At 36.3% G+C, this 15,418-nt stretch overlaps 1 protein-coding gene and 1 pseudogene across 1 annotated transcript in view; one reads left to right on the top strand and one right to left on the bottom strand.

Moving 5' to 3' along the window:
* DACH2 (dachshund family transcription factor 2) overlaps positions 1-15,418 on the top strand; it is an 896,917-nt gene that overhangs the window by 365,526 nt on the left and 515,973 nt on the right. The window lies entirely within an intron of this gene.
* LOC116582915 lies at positions 1,788-2,439 on the bottom strand (annotated as a pseudogene).

Genomic DNA, 15,418 nt, shown 5'->3' on the forward strand with positions numbered 1-15,418 from the left:
AGCAAGGGCAAAAATGAACTACTTTGGACTTCATCAAGTTCGAAAGCTTTTGCACAGCAAAGGAACAGTTAATAAAACCAAAAGACAACTGAGAGAATGGGAGAAGATATTTGCAAACGACATATCAGATAAAGGACAAGTGTCCAAAATCTATGAAGAACTTAGCAAACTCAACACCCAAATAACAAATAATCCAATCAAGAAATGGGCAGAGGACATGAACAGACATTTCTGCAAAGAAGATATCCAGATGGCAAACAGACACATGAAAAAGTGCTCCATATCACTCGGCATCAGGGAAATACAAATCAAAACCACAATGAGCTACCACCTCACACCAGTCAGAATGGCTAAAATCAACATGTCAGGAAATGACAGATGCTGGCGAGGATGCGGAGACTCTTTTTTCCACTGTATATTTTTTCCTGTTTTGTCGAAGATTATTTGACCATAGAGTTGAGGGTCCATATCTGGGCTCTCTATTCTGTTCCACTGGTCTATGTGTCTGTTTTCATGCCAGTACCATGCTGTCTTGGTGATCACAGCTTTGTAGTAAAGCTTGAAATCAGGTAATGTGATGCCCCCTGTTTTATTTTTGTTTTTCAACATTTCCTTAGCGATTTGGGGTCTCTTCTGATTCCATACAAATTTTAGGATTATTTGCTCCAGCTCTTTGAAGAATACTGGTGCAATTTTGATCGGAATGGCATTAAAAGTATAGATTGCTCTAGGCAGTATAGAGATTTTAACAATGTTTATTCTTCTGATCCACGAGCATGGAATGGTCTTCCATCTTTTTGTGTCTTCTTCAATTTCTTTCATGAGTGTTCTGTAGTTCCTCGAGTACAGATCCTTTACTTCTTTGGTTAGGTTTATTCCCAGGTGTTTTATGGTTCTTGGTGCTATAGTAAATGGAATCGATTCTCTACTTTCCCTTTCTGTATTTTCATTATTAGTGTATAAGAAAGCCATTGATTTTTGTACATTGACTTTGTATCCTGCCATGTTGCTGAATTGTTTTATGAGTTCTAGTAGTTTGGGGGTAGAGTCTTTTGGGTTTTCCATATAAAGAATCATGTCATATGCAAAGAGAGAGAGTTTGAATTCTTCATTACCAATTTGAATACATTTTATTTTTCTTTGTTGTGGCTTTCTTTTGACATCCATTTATGTGATAAATATTTCTACATCCCCTCACTTTCAACCTGCAGGTATTTTTAGTTTTGTCTAAAATGAGTATCTTGTAAGCGGAATATAGATGAGTCTTATTTTTTTATCCATTCTGTCACCATATTTCTTTTTTAAGCTTTTAGTCCATTTAAATTCAAAGTAATTTAAAAATATTATATTTATTTATTTGGAAGAGAGAGAGAGAGAGAGAGAGAAAGAGAGAGAAAGAACAGTGAAAGCTGCAAATGGAGAGGTTTTAGCAGACTCCATACTGAGGATGCTGAGCACAGAGACCAACATGGAGCTTGATCTCACAACCCTGAGTCATGGCCTGAGCTGAAATCATGAGTTGGTCACTTAACTAACTGAGCCACCTAGGTGCCCCCAAAACAGTTATTGATGGATTTGTGCTTATTGCCATTTTGTTACTTTATTTGTTGTTGTTTTTGTAGTTTTTCTGTGTTCCTTTCTTTTCTGTCTCTCTTTCATGGTTTGCTGGAGTTTTTTAATGATATATTTTGGTTTCTGACTTTTTATTTTTTTGCATATTTATTACTGCTTTTGCTTAAAACAATGAACACCTTTATTACATGATCAAAGATAAGAGGTAGGAAGATTTATTTGCCTTTATGAGCTTTTTTTTTTCTTTCCTTCAGATGGGAGTCTACCTCCTTCTCATCTAGCACATAGCTATCTACATGGCCACACTGGCCTGTTTTTGAAGTGATGCATTCAAGAAGCTTGCCATCCTGGAACTTCTCCAGAAAACTGCTAACTTCAGCGTTTTCCCCATTTAATTATATTTCTTTTGAGTTTTTTAGTTAGTTTTTTTTTAAATTTTTTCCTCCTTGGACATCAGCTTGGTCCCCTTCTTGTGGCCCAGGTGTGGTGCATAGCAGAATTGATACCACAGTGACTCACAGTGACACACAGTGATACCAACTGACTCACAGTGTCAATGAGCATGATACAGGTCTTCACCAGGGTCTTGTGTGTGGACTAATTCCTTGTTGGATGCACTGTAAACAAATCAATAATCCTTGTTTTACAAGTACAGCAGTCAGAGCCCCAGACAAAGTTCCCCACATCCAGCCTCAAAGCATGGCTCTTTTTGTTGACTCACCAAATGTGGACTGTATGAATGTGACAGGGACCAATCTTAGTGTTGACAGTAGGGTATCCTTGCTTATAATTTTACTTTTAGTGGTAGGGCTTTATTTTGTCCCAAGTAGTGTGATGTTTGTGACACTTGTCCTGAGAGAGTTCCATCACCTGGCACTAGTTGCAAAATAAATATTACTGTTTTTTGATTTGTGGTTACCATTCAGCTTACATATAACATCTGCATATAGCAGTCTATATTTAACTAGATGGTTACTTATTTTTGGACTCACTCTTTATTCTTTTCCCATTCATGGTTCAGATATTTGGTATCATCTTTTACATCCTTTTACTTTGTGCTTCTAATTTTTCTTACTCGTACTTACTTTCTCTTGTTTTCCATTCATAGAGTCCCCCATAACATTTATTGTAGGGCTGTTTTATTGGTCATGGATTATTTTAAGTATGTTTATCTAGGAAACTATATCTCCTATTCTGAATGATATCCTTGTTCAATAAAGTATTCTTGGCTGCATATTTTTCCTTTCAGCACTTCAAATACATCATGCCACTCACTTCTGGCCTTCAAAGCTTCTGCTGAAATAGCTGAAATCATTATGGGGTTTCTTTTGTAGGTAACTCTCTTCTTTCTCTTACAATCTTTAAAATGATCTCTTGCCTCCTGAATCTGGATCTATTTCCCTCCCAAGATTTAGGAAATTTTCACGTATTGTTTCTTCAAATACATTTTCTGCCCACCTTTCTCTCCCCTCAACTGGGATCCTTATAATGCAAATACAGCTATACTTGATGGAAGAACCAATTCTCAAAGTTTATTCTCATTATGCAGTATTTGTTTGTCTCTCACATGCTCAGCTTCATTATTTTCAATTACTCTATCTTCCAGACCACTGATACGTTCCTCTGCTTTCTGTCACATATTATTTATTCCGTCTATTATATATTTGATTTCATTTATTGAGTTCTTCATCTCTGATGTTATTTTTTTACTAATTAATTTATTTTCAGAAAAACAGTATTCATTATTTTTTCACCACACCCAGTGCTCCATGCAATCCGTGCCCTCTATAATACCCACCACCTGGTACCCCAACCTCCAACACCCCTGCCACTTCAAACCCCTCAGACTGATTTTCAGAGTCCATAGTCTCTCATGATTCACCTCCCCTTCCAATTTACTCCAACTCCCTTCTCCTCTCTAACACCCCTTGCCCTCCATGATATTTGTTATGCTCCACAAATAAGTGAAACCATATGATAATTAACTCTATCTGGTTGACTTATTTCACTCAGCATAATCTCTTCTAGTCCCATCCATGTTGCTACAAAAGTTGGGTATTCATCCTTTCTGATGGAGGCATAATACTCCATAGTGTATATGAACCATATCTTCCTTATCCATTCGTCCGTTGAAGGGCATCTTGGTTCTTTCCATAGTTTGGCGACCATGGCCATTGCTGCTATAAACATTGGGGTACAGATGGCTCTTCTTTTCATGTCATCTGTATCTTTGCGGTAAATACCCAGGAGTGCAATTGCAGGGTCATAGGGAAGCTCTATTTTTAATTTCTTGAGGAATCTCCACACTGTTCTCCAAAGAGGCTGCACCAACTTGCATTCCTACCAACAGTGGAAGAAGGTTTCCCTTTCTCCACATACTCTCCAACACATGTTGTTTCCTGTTTTCTTAATTTTGGCCATTCTAACTGGTGTAAGGTGATATCTAAATGTGGTTTTCATTTGAATCTCCCTGAGGGCTAGTGATGATGAACATTTTTTCATGTGTCTGATAGCCATTTGTATGTTTTGATTGGAGAAGTGTCTGTCCATATCTTCTGCCCATTTTTTGATATGATTGTCTGTTTTGTGTGTGTTGAGTTTGAGGAGTTCATTATAGATCCTGGATATCAACCTTTTGTCTGTACTGTCATTTGCAAATACCTTCTCCCATTCCGTGGGTTGTCTCTTTGTTTTGTTGACTGTTTCCTTTGCTGTGCAGAAGCTTTTGATTTTGATGAATTCCCAAAAGTTCATCTTCGCTTTTGTTTCCTTTGCCTTTGGAGATATATCTTGAAAGAAGTTGTTGTGGCTGATATCGAAGAGATTACTGCCTATGTTCTCCTCTAGGATTCTGATGGATTCCTGTCTCACATTGAGGTGTTTTATCCATTTTGAGTTTATCTTTGTGTACAGTGTAAGAGAATTGTCGAGTTTCATTCTTCTCCCTATAGCTGTCCAGTTTTCCCAGCACCGTTTGTTGAAGAGACTATCTTTTTTCCACTGTATATTTTTTCCTGTTTTGTCGAAGATTATTTGACCATAGAGTTGAGGGTCCATATCTGGGCTCTCTATTCTGTTCCACTGGTCTATGTGTCTGTTTTTATGCCAGTACAATGCTGTCTTGGTGATCACAGCTTTGTATAAAGCTTGAAATCAGGTAACGTGATGCCCCCAGCTTTATTTTTGTTTTTCAACATTTCCTTAGCGATTCGGGGTCTCTTCTGATTCCATACAAATTTTAGGATTATTTTCTCCAGGTCTTTGAAGAATACCGGTGGAATTTTGATCAGAATGGCATTAAAAATATTGATATGTTATTTTTTATCTCTTTGTCAAGGGTCTCACTGATGTCCTCCACCCTTTACTGAAGTTCAGTGAGTATCTTTATTTTTCCACGTTTTCTTATGTTATAATTTAAATTCCAGTTAGTTAACATACAATGAAATATTAATTTTAGGCTTACAATACAGTGATTAACCCTTCCATTAAACACTCACTGCTCATCATAACAAGTGCACCCCTTAGTACCCATCACCTCTTTAACCTATCTCTCTGCCCACCTCCCTTTTGGTGACCATCACTTTGCTTTTTATACTTAAGAGTCTGTTTCTTAGATTGCCTCTCTCTCTTTATTTTTCCCTTTTGATTGTTTGTTTTGTTGCTTAAATTCCACATATGTGTGAAATCATATAGTATTTTCATATGGTATTTGTCTTTCTCTGATCAACTTTTGTCACTTAGCACAATACTTTACCCCATCCATGTCATCGCAAATGGCAAGATTCATTCTTTTTTTCTTTGTGGCTGAGTAATATTCTATATACATATTATGTATATATATATATATAATACATATATAATATTATATATATGTGTATTATATAGATATATAGATATATATTAGATATAGATATAGATTTGCCACTTACTCTTTATCAGTTCATCATGGGTGCACATTTGGTCTCTTTCTGTAATTTGACTATTGTTGATAATGATGCTATAAACATTAGTGTGCATGTGTCTCTTTGAATCAGTGTTTTTTAACCTTTCGATAGATATGTGGTTGTGCAACTGTTGAGCCATAGGGTAGTTGTATTTTTAACTTTTTAAGGAGGTTGCATACTCTTTTACAGAGTGACTGCAACAGTTTGCATTCCCATTAAGAGTGCAAGAGGTTTCCCTTTCTCCCCATCCTTGCTGGCACCTCTTGTTTCTTGTGTTGTTGATTTAAGCCATTCTGACAAGTGTGAGCTAATGTCTCACTTTAGTTCTATTTCCTTGATGATGAATGAAGTTGAGCATCTTTTCATGTGTCTGTTGGTCATCTGGGCATCTTCATTTGAAAAATATCTATTCATATTCTCTGCACATTTTTAATTGAATTATTCATTTTTTAGGTATTGAGTTTTATAAGTTCTTTTTATATTTTGGATAATAACCCTTTATCAGATATGCTATTTCCAAATATCTTCTTCCATTTAAAGGTTACCTTAGAGTTTGATTTTTTTTCTCAACTGTGCAGGATCTTGTTATTTTGATGAAATCCCAATAGTTTATTTTTGCTTTTGTTTTCCTTGTCTCCAGAGACATATCTAGGAAGAAGTTATGATGGCCTACGTAAAAGTGGTTATGGCCAGTGTTCTTCTCTTGGATTTTTATGGTTTTAGGTCTCACATTTAGGTCTTCCATCCATTTTGAATTTATTTTTATGTATCATGTAACAAAGTGGTCCAGTTTCATTCTTTTGCAGATTGCTGTCCTATTTTCCCCAACACCATTTGTTGAAGAGACCCTCTTTTTCTAAATGGATATACTTTCTTGCTTTGTTCTTTAACTATACTATACTATGCTATATTATACTATACTATATAGTTGTGGGTTTGATTTTGAGTTTTGTATTCTCTTCCACTGAAATGTGTCTATTTTTGTGCCAGTACCATATTGTTTTTATCATTACAGCTTCTTAAAATAACCTGAAGTTCGGATTGCAACGTGTCCAACTTCTCTTCTTTTTTTTTTCAACCTGCTTTGGCTGATTCAGGATATTTTGTAGTTCCATATAAATTTTAGGATTTTTTGTTCTAGCTCTGTGAAAAATGCAGGTGGTATTTAAATATGGTTTGCATTAAAAGTGTAGATTGATTTGGGTAGTATAGATATTTTACCAATATTTCTTCTTCCAATTTATGATCATGGGATATTTTCCCACTTCTTTGCCTCATTTTCAATTTCTCTCATTAGTGTTTTACAGTTGTCAGAGTACAGTTCTTTCATCTTTTTAGTTAGGTTTATTCCTATTCCTAGGTATCTTATTGTTTTTGATGCAACTGTAATGGAATTTATTCCTTAACTTTCTTTCTGCATTTTCATTATTAGTGTATAGAACTCCAACATATTTCTGCACATTGATTTTAGATCCTATGAGTTTACTGAATTCATTAATCATTTCTTGAAGTTTCTTGTGGTGTCTTTTGTGCTTTCTATATAAAATATCATGTGATCTGCTAATAGTGAAAGTTTTACTTTTTCCTTAGAGATTTGGATGGCTTTTATTTCTTTTTATTGTCTGATTGTTGTGGCTAGGACTTCCAGTACTATGTTGAACAACAGTGGTGGGAGTGAACATTCCTTTTTCCTGACCCTGGAGGTGAAACTTTTAGATTTTTCCCCATTGAGAATGATGTTAGCTGTGAGTTTTTCATAGATGGCCTTTATGATATTGAGGTATGTTTCCTCTAACCCTATTTTGTATGACAGTTTTTATCATGAATGGATGTTGTACATTGTCAAATGCTTTTTCTGCATCTATTGAAAGGATCATAACTTTCTTATCCTTTCTTTTATTAATGTGATGTATGACACTGATTTGCAAATACTGAACTACACTTGGAGCCCAGGAATACATCACACTTGATTATGGTGAGTGATTCTTTTAATGTACTGTTGGCTTCACTTTGCTAATATTTTATTGAGAATATTTGCATCCATGCACATCAGGGATATTAGCCTGTAATTCTTTTTTTTTTTTTTTTTGATGTAGTCTTTTTCTGGCTTTGGTATCAAGGTAATGCTGACATCATAGAATGAGTTTGGAGGTTTTACTTCCATTTCTATTTTTTGGATCATTTTGAGAAGAATAGGTATTAATTTTCTTTAATGATTAGTAGAATTCTCCTTTGAAGCTATCTGGCCTTTGACTTTTATGTTTGGGGAGTTTTTAATTATTGACTCAATTTCTTTGCTGGTTATCTCTCTGTTCAAATTTCCTATTTATTCCTATTTCATCTTTGGTAGTTTATATGTTTCTAGGAATTTATCCATTTATTCCATGTGTTCGATTTGTTGACATATTGTTTTTCATAATGTTTCCTTATAATTGTATTTCTGTGGTGTTGGTTTTTATTTCTCCCCTCTCATTTGTGAATTTATTTATTTGGGTCCTTTATCTTTTCTTTTTGATAATTCTAGCTAGAGGTTTATCAATTTTATTAATTCTTTTTCACAAAACCAGCTCCTGATTTCATGGGTCTGTTCTATAGTCTTTTAGCCTCTATATCATTTATTTCTGCTCTGAACTTCCTTCCTTTCACTGGTTTCATGTTTCTTTTTGTAGTTCTTCAGATACAACATGAGAATGTTTGAGATTTCTCTTGCTTCTTAAGGTAGCCATTTATTGCTCTATATTTCCCTCATAGAACCGCTTTTGCTGTATCCCATATATTTTGGATCATTGTGTATTTATTTTCATTTGTGTCCAGGTATTTTTTAACTTCTTCTTTGATTTTTTGCTTGATCCATTCATTGTTGAGTAGTATGTTGTTTAACCTCTATGTATTTGTGATCTTTCTAATTTTTTTCTTGTGGTTGACTTATAGTTTCATCATGCTGTGGTTAGAAAAGTTTTATGGTGTGTACTCAGTCTTTTTGTATTTGTTGAGGCCTACTTTGTGACCTCACATTTGATCTATTCTGGAGAATGCCCCATGTACACTTGAAAAGAATGTGTATTCTGTGGTTTTTAAGCTGGACTGTACTGAATATATCTATTAAGTCCATCTGATCCAGTGTGTCATTCAAAACCATTGTTTCCTTTTTGATTATTTTGTTTAGATGATGTGTCAATTGATGTTACTGGGGCATTAACCTCTTTTACTATTTTTGTGTTATCTTCAGTTAGCTCCCTAATGTTTGGATACTACTAAGTCCATCTGATCCTGTGTGTCATTTAAAGCTATTGTTTCCTTTTTCAGTTTTTGTTTAGATGATGTGTCAATTGATGAAACTGGGGTATTAAGCTCTCCTACTATTATTTTGTTATCCTCAATTAGTTCCCTAATGTCTGTTATTGTTTTGTATATTTGTGTGCTTCTGTATTGGGGAGATAAATATTTACAATTGTTAGATCTTCTTGCTTGATTGTCCCCTTTGTTATAAAATATGTCCTTCTTTTTTTTTAGGGTTTTATTATTTATTTGACACACAAAGAGAAACAGTGAGAGAAGGAATACAAGCAGGGGGAGTGGGAAAGAGAGAAGCAGGTTTCCTGATGTGTAGGGAGCCTGAGGGCCAGGATCTTGGGATCATGACCTGAGCTTGTTATATAGTCTTCATTTTAAAGTCTGTTTGTCTGTTTGTCCCATGTACATATTGGTACTCTGGCTTTCTTTTGACATTCATTTGTGTGATAAAAACTTCTTCATTTCCTCACTTTCTATTTACAGGCGTCTTTAGGTCTGATATGAATATCTTGTCAGCAGAATTTGGATGAGTCTTGATTTTTTAATCCATTCTGACAATTATACCTTTTGATTGGGTCACTTAACTCACTTGCATTCAAAATAATTATTGATAGATAGTTATTTAGTGTCATTTTGTTACTTGTTTTCTCATTTCTGGAGATTTTCTCTGATCCTTTCTTGTCTGTCAATTTTGGCCTCTCCTTTCCACTCAAAGAGCTCCCATTAATATTTCTGGCAGGGCTTTTCTGGGATCATGAACTCCTTTAGTTTTTGTCTGGGAAACTTTTTACCTCACCTTATTTTATGAATGATAATGTTGCTGGATAGAGGATTCTTGGCTGCATATATTTCTCTTTCAGCACTTCAGCTATATTATGCCTTTCTCTTCTATCTTTTCAAATTTCTGTTGAGATATCTCCAGGTAGCCTTATGGGTTTTCCCTTGTAAGTTAACGACTTCTTTTCTTTTCCTCTTTTAATTTTTTTTGTTGTTTATCACTGTATTTTGTAAATTTAATTACAATATGTTGTGGTGTTGGCCTGCTTTTGTTGATGTTGATGGGATTTCTTTATTCCTCTTGGATCTGTATGACTTTTTGTTCCCCAGATTGGGGAATTTTTCTTCAAATACATTTTCTACCCCATTTTCTCTGTCTTCTTCATTTTAGACTCCTACAGTACAAACGTTATCACATGTAATATAGTTACTGATTTCCTTAAGTGTATTCTCATGTTGCATAATTCTTCTCTCTTTTGTTCAGTTTCATTATTTCCCATTATTTTCTTTTATGTGATTTTTTCCCTCTGCTTCTTCCAGCATCCTGTTAATTGCATCAAGCTTGTTTCTAATCTTATTTATCGCATTTTTCATTTCTGATTAGTAATTTCTAAGCTTTTTTATCTCTGTGGTAAGGGTCTAATTCATGTCTTATACTCTTCTCTCAAGGCCAGTTAGTAACCTTCTGATTATTGCTTTAAATTCTCCATCTTGTTTGTAACTAATATCTGTTTCACCTAGAACTTTGGCCATGACCTTATTTTGTTTTCATTTGGGATAATTTCCTGTCTCTGCTTTCTGCTTTCTTCTATGTGTTAGAAAAGCCAGTTATGTCTGCTTCTCTGGAAAGTAATGACCTTTGGAAGATGAGTTCCTGTAGTGCCCAGGACTTGGCACTTCAAGGAGTGCCTCCAGTGTGTGTTGCATGCCCTGTGCTGTTGTGTTTTTGGCTGCTCTTTCCTTCAGGCCAGTTGTCTGCAGAGATCCTCATTGCTTGCTGTCAATACTTTCTGATCCCTTGCATGAATGTGGTGTGTTTTAAATAGGTGAGTTCTGGTCTGCTTGTAAATGAGACTTACCACCTCTTCCACAAGAAACTAAGGCCCTCAGAACTCTCTGGTTGGCTGAGGTGGTGTGGACAAGAGTTTTTGCTTGTCTTCTTGGGGAGGGGTCCTCTGGGCTGGGACTGAGGCAAGTTTGACTGAGGAAGGTAGTCTAGTGGCGCCTGGGTGGCTCAGTGGGTTGGGGCCTCTGCCTTTGGCTCAGGTCATGATCTCAGAGTCCTGGGATCGAGCCCCACATTGGGCTCTCTGCTTGGTGGGGAGCCTGCCTTCTCCCCCTCTCTGCCTGCCTCTCTGCCCACTTGTGATTTCTGTCAGTAAAATAAATTAAAAAAAAAAGAAGAAGACAAAGAAAGGTAGTTCAGCTTGAGCTCAGGAAGGTAGGGCTTGGTCTAAACAAGTAGGCAGCCAGTGATAGTGTTGGTCTGCTTCCTGCAGGTGGCTCTGTACTTATGCTGAGGGGTAAGAGACTTAAGTTGTGCCAGCCACCTGCTTTGTTCCTGGAGAGGCATCTCCATAAATGGTATCTCTCAGGGACATGCTTCAAGAAGAGTGAATAATCTCCTCCCTATGTGCCCCAGTTGTTTCTTCAAATTGTTGTTTCCACACTGTCTGCTTCTGAGTTGTTTTCCTGCTTTCTCTCTAGGAAGAGGGCAGTGCCCTCCAGGTGTATCTCAGTCAAGCCTGCTGACCTTTACAATTCTAGACTTTAAGCCCTGATGGTTGCAGGAATTCACAAAATTCATCCTTATTCATTTTCCAAGCCAGTAGCTTTGAGGACACATCCCCTTTTTGTGTTCCCCTGTGTGCTCCCCTCTCTCACTCTCTCTCTCTCTCTCTCTCTCTCATCCTTCTCAGTGACTATGGCTTCCTCCCCTCTGCAGCACCCATGATCCATTTCTGCCCTAAACCATGTCTCTGCACTACCTAAGCTCTTCAGTGTGACATCTTCTCTCCCTTTTGTTGTGGAGTTTGTTCTGTGAGTCTTCAGATTGATTTCTGGGGGACATTTAGGATGGTTTGATAGTTATCTAGTTGTGTCACTTTTCCTTTCAGTCTAGATGTCTGGACTGACTTTGCCTGTTAGGCATTGTGTTTGCTCTCTGCAATGTTAGTGAGATCCAGGCAGGATGGCTCTGTTAGGGCATGACAGTAGAAGGGCTCTGGGTTGTGGTGCCAGTATTTTGAAAATTCACAATGAGCTGTTAGTCCCAGGTGATTCCCTAAAGCACAGCAGGTGCAGGCATATTGCACAGTAGACCAAGGGCCTACAGACTTTTGTGCACAGTGGCTGAGCCCAGTGTCTACACCTGGTGGGTGGTCATGCTGTGTGGTGTCTGTGTGCATGTTAGCTAGGCATGGAGTGCAGTGGTTGAGGAAAGCCACATTTGTGTGCAGCTTCTGGGTGGGGTGTGCAGCATTAACAAAAATTGTGCTGATCCCACAATTCAGGAGAACTTGTGGGCATGACCCTCTGCCAGCAGTTTGGGTAGCAAGTGTCTGCTGTGCTGCCTTTGCAGGTGACTTTGTGATTATGCTGGGGTTTGGGGGGTAAAAATGATGACTGCCAGTTCTTTTGTTCCCAGAGAAGTCCCCCAACATACTTTGAAATCTGTATAAACAGATCTCCCTCCCATTGTGCAAGCTGTTCTTTCTATGTTGTCTCTTTTTGAGCTGTTGTTTCTTTAATGGTGGAGACCTGGGTAAGAAGCCCTCATGGCTCACCCAGTGCTGATTTCACTGACTTTTAAAGCTCCAGCCTCAAGTCCCACTGGTTATAAAAACTCACAGAATTCAGCCCCTCTGGTTTTCAAGGCTCGATATTTGTTTTTCCTGTGTGGGTTCCCTGGTGCTTTTTCCTCTCAGGGATGGCAGTTCCCTCCTTCCTACATGCAGCTCCTGACCACCATTTCTGACCTTCCAAATCTCTCTGATGTGGCTTCCTCTCTACATTTAGTTTGGAGTTTGTTTTGCTAGTCTTTGGATTGCTTTCTGGTTTATTAACTTGTATATTAATGATATCTAGTTGTAAACATAGGATGTTTAGTGTTCTACTCTGCCATCTTCCAGGCACCCATCTGAGGATTTGAATAGTTTCTTTTCATTTCTCTTTGGTGTATTTTTGTATAATATAAGCATTTTCATTTAGAATAGAACACATTCCTTCCTTGGGAGTGATTTGGTTGTCATATTTTTGCATTATATTGGCACAAAAGAAGAATGCATATGGTGAAATCAGTGCAGATGATGACCACAGAGAATACAAAACTGAAATTAGAAAATCAGTTGGCATCATATGATTTTCCCATTGCAATGAGAACATTTTTGCAAGAGGGGGTTTACATACATATTGTCCACCTAATTAATACATTCTTTATGCCTTTTTGTAAATAATTGTACAAGTCAATAATTTTCATGAAGAATTGAACAATGCCTATTTATTATTGTAAATTTTTTCTTATCACAATGGTTATATATACAAAATATATATGTTTATGTATACACACACACACACATATATATATATATATATATATATATATATATATATATACACACTTTTACATTGTATATATATTTAAATGATATTTGGATGTCTTGTTCATTTATAGGGCTGGCAGGAAATGGTTGGTAATGGTAAAATAAAGCCATGATTAACTGAAAAATACTTTAAATCTGCAATTAAATTTCTCTGTGGAATTCTTTTTATCTTTAAGGAGGACATGGCATGATAAGATAATTCAAGAAATATCTTGAAATCAGTACTCATTTCATTCCAGTTTTATTTGTTTTCTTCATCTCTAGAATGGCATAATGGTTAATTGTGTTCAGAGTATGACTATAAGCTATAACAAGATTTCTGTTCATCTGAGAAAAATTCCATTTTGTTAAAAACTTGTATTTACAAACTAGGAAATTGTTCATATTTTGGAACAATATTAAACAACAAGACTTTAAGAATTATTTAAATTGTCACTTTTGAGCAGATTCTGATGGTAAAACTCAGTTACAGACACTAGCAATAATATCCTATTCCTTGAACAATCCTGTTACCTATTGTACTTTGAGAAACTTGTTAACTATCTTTCAACCCATTATATATCTATAAATATATTTTCATGTATGTGATAATATTCAAAGAACTGTACTGGGCATTATGGGAATATATGTAGGCACAGAATTAGATCCTCCCTGGCTCTTGATGAATCTAGTGGGAGAAATGGCACATGCTTTTATGTATTTGTTACTTCAGTAAAACAGAAGAAGTACAAATGCCTTAAGACAGGTATAGATAAAGATGGGGGATAACAGTAGAGAGGTCATAGAGGGACAAAGCTTTTGGCTGTTAAGAATAGGAAGACCGACAATGAATTGAAATGACTGAAAGTCAAAATCTCTTAATAAAAAAAACAAATATATAGTATTTTTCAAAGGTTTTATTTATTTGAGAGAGAGAAAGAGCACAAGAGTGAGGGGAGGGGTAGAGGAAGAAGGAGAAGTGGACTCCTCACAGAGCAGGGAGCCTGATGTGGGGCTCTATCCCAGGACACTGAGATCATGACCTGAACTGAAGGGAGCTGCTTAATTGACTGAGCCACTCAGGCACCCCAGAAATATATACTATTAAGAATAGAGCTGGATTCAGTATTTTTTTGGCTTGTATCTACCAGTCATAATTCAAAACTAATTTTAATAAATTTATATTGCCATTTTTCTCTGTAAGAAAGAATATGGATAGTTTTTCTCAGGGATTTTCCATGACAGTATTTGATTTTTACTCTAGTGAAAATACAAAACTTGAAATATAGTATAGTTTAAAGTTCACATAGACAAATAGCAAAATATTTGATAATGTCATAAAATTCCAACAAATTAGAAACTGTAAATGGGGATTGTGAATATACTTGGAATTCTTCTATCTTTTCAAGGAAAAAAGTAGAGGTAAAGATTTGCATGTGGATATTCATGTCCAAAACAGAGAGGAGCTACATCTGCCTCCTTTGTGAACCCTCTGTCCTGATACTCATAGGGATACTTGCATGTTCCTAGCAGCTCAGGTTTGAAAGGAGCCTCTGGTGTCCATCTTGTCATTTTTAGATGCTCAGAGCACCCAAAAGGATGGTTTTGAACTTGTGATATTCCTAAGTTGTGGAGTCCACATTCAGATACCATAAATTTTGACAGATACCTATAGGCTCCTTGAAGTAAGGGGCAGCAGATCCAGTGAAATTTGTCATAATTTTGACAGCCTGAAAGATATATGTATATAATATTGTGGATTAAAGTTAATGTGTTAAGGCTTCCATAACCTAACTTGATTCCTTTTGGTTTTTAAAAGATGGTTTAAAGTATTTATTACCTCAGAAGGAGTTTTCCATTTTTAATCTCAATAGAAGGTTTGCTTTAATACATTCCTTTACAATGTTCTGTTTGTTTGTTTGTTTGTTTGTTTTTTTCAGGACAGATGACCTGAAAAACTTTGCAGTAGGGGCTATCTGTATAGTTGAATACAAATATGGAATAATACATTTGATTTGCCTATATGTCATTGATTTCCTATACCATGATCTTTGAAGGTAACCATGAAGAACTTGAGAGATACATTTTATTTTGCCAATTTGGGGCAAGAGGGTTGGAAGTGCTGAAGACTGTGCTATGTGGTTCCCCATAGCTGCACATTCTAAATGCAAAACTAATATTGCAGGCAAAAATAGCAGGCTACATGGGTGAAATGTTGGATGGTAGTAGTGGGGTAGGTACTTTACAATG

Source organism: Mustela erminea, chromosome X (genome assembly GCF_009829155.1).
Source record: "Mustela erminea isolate mMusErm1 chromosome X, mMusErm1.Pri, whole genome shotgun sequence".
Classification (NCBI taxonomy): domain Eukaryota; kingdom Metazoa; phylum Chordata; class Mammalia; order Carnivora; family Mustelidae; genus Mustela; species Mustela erminea.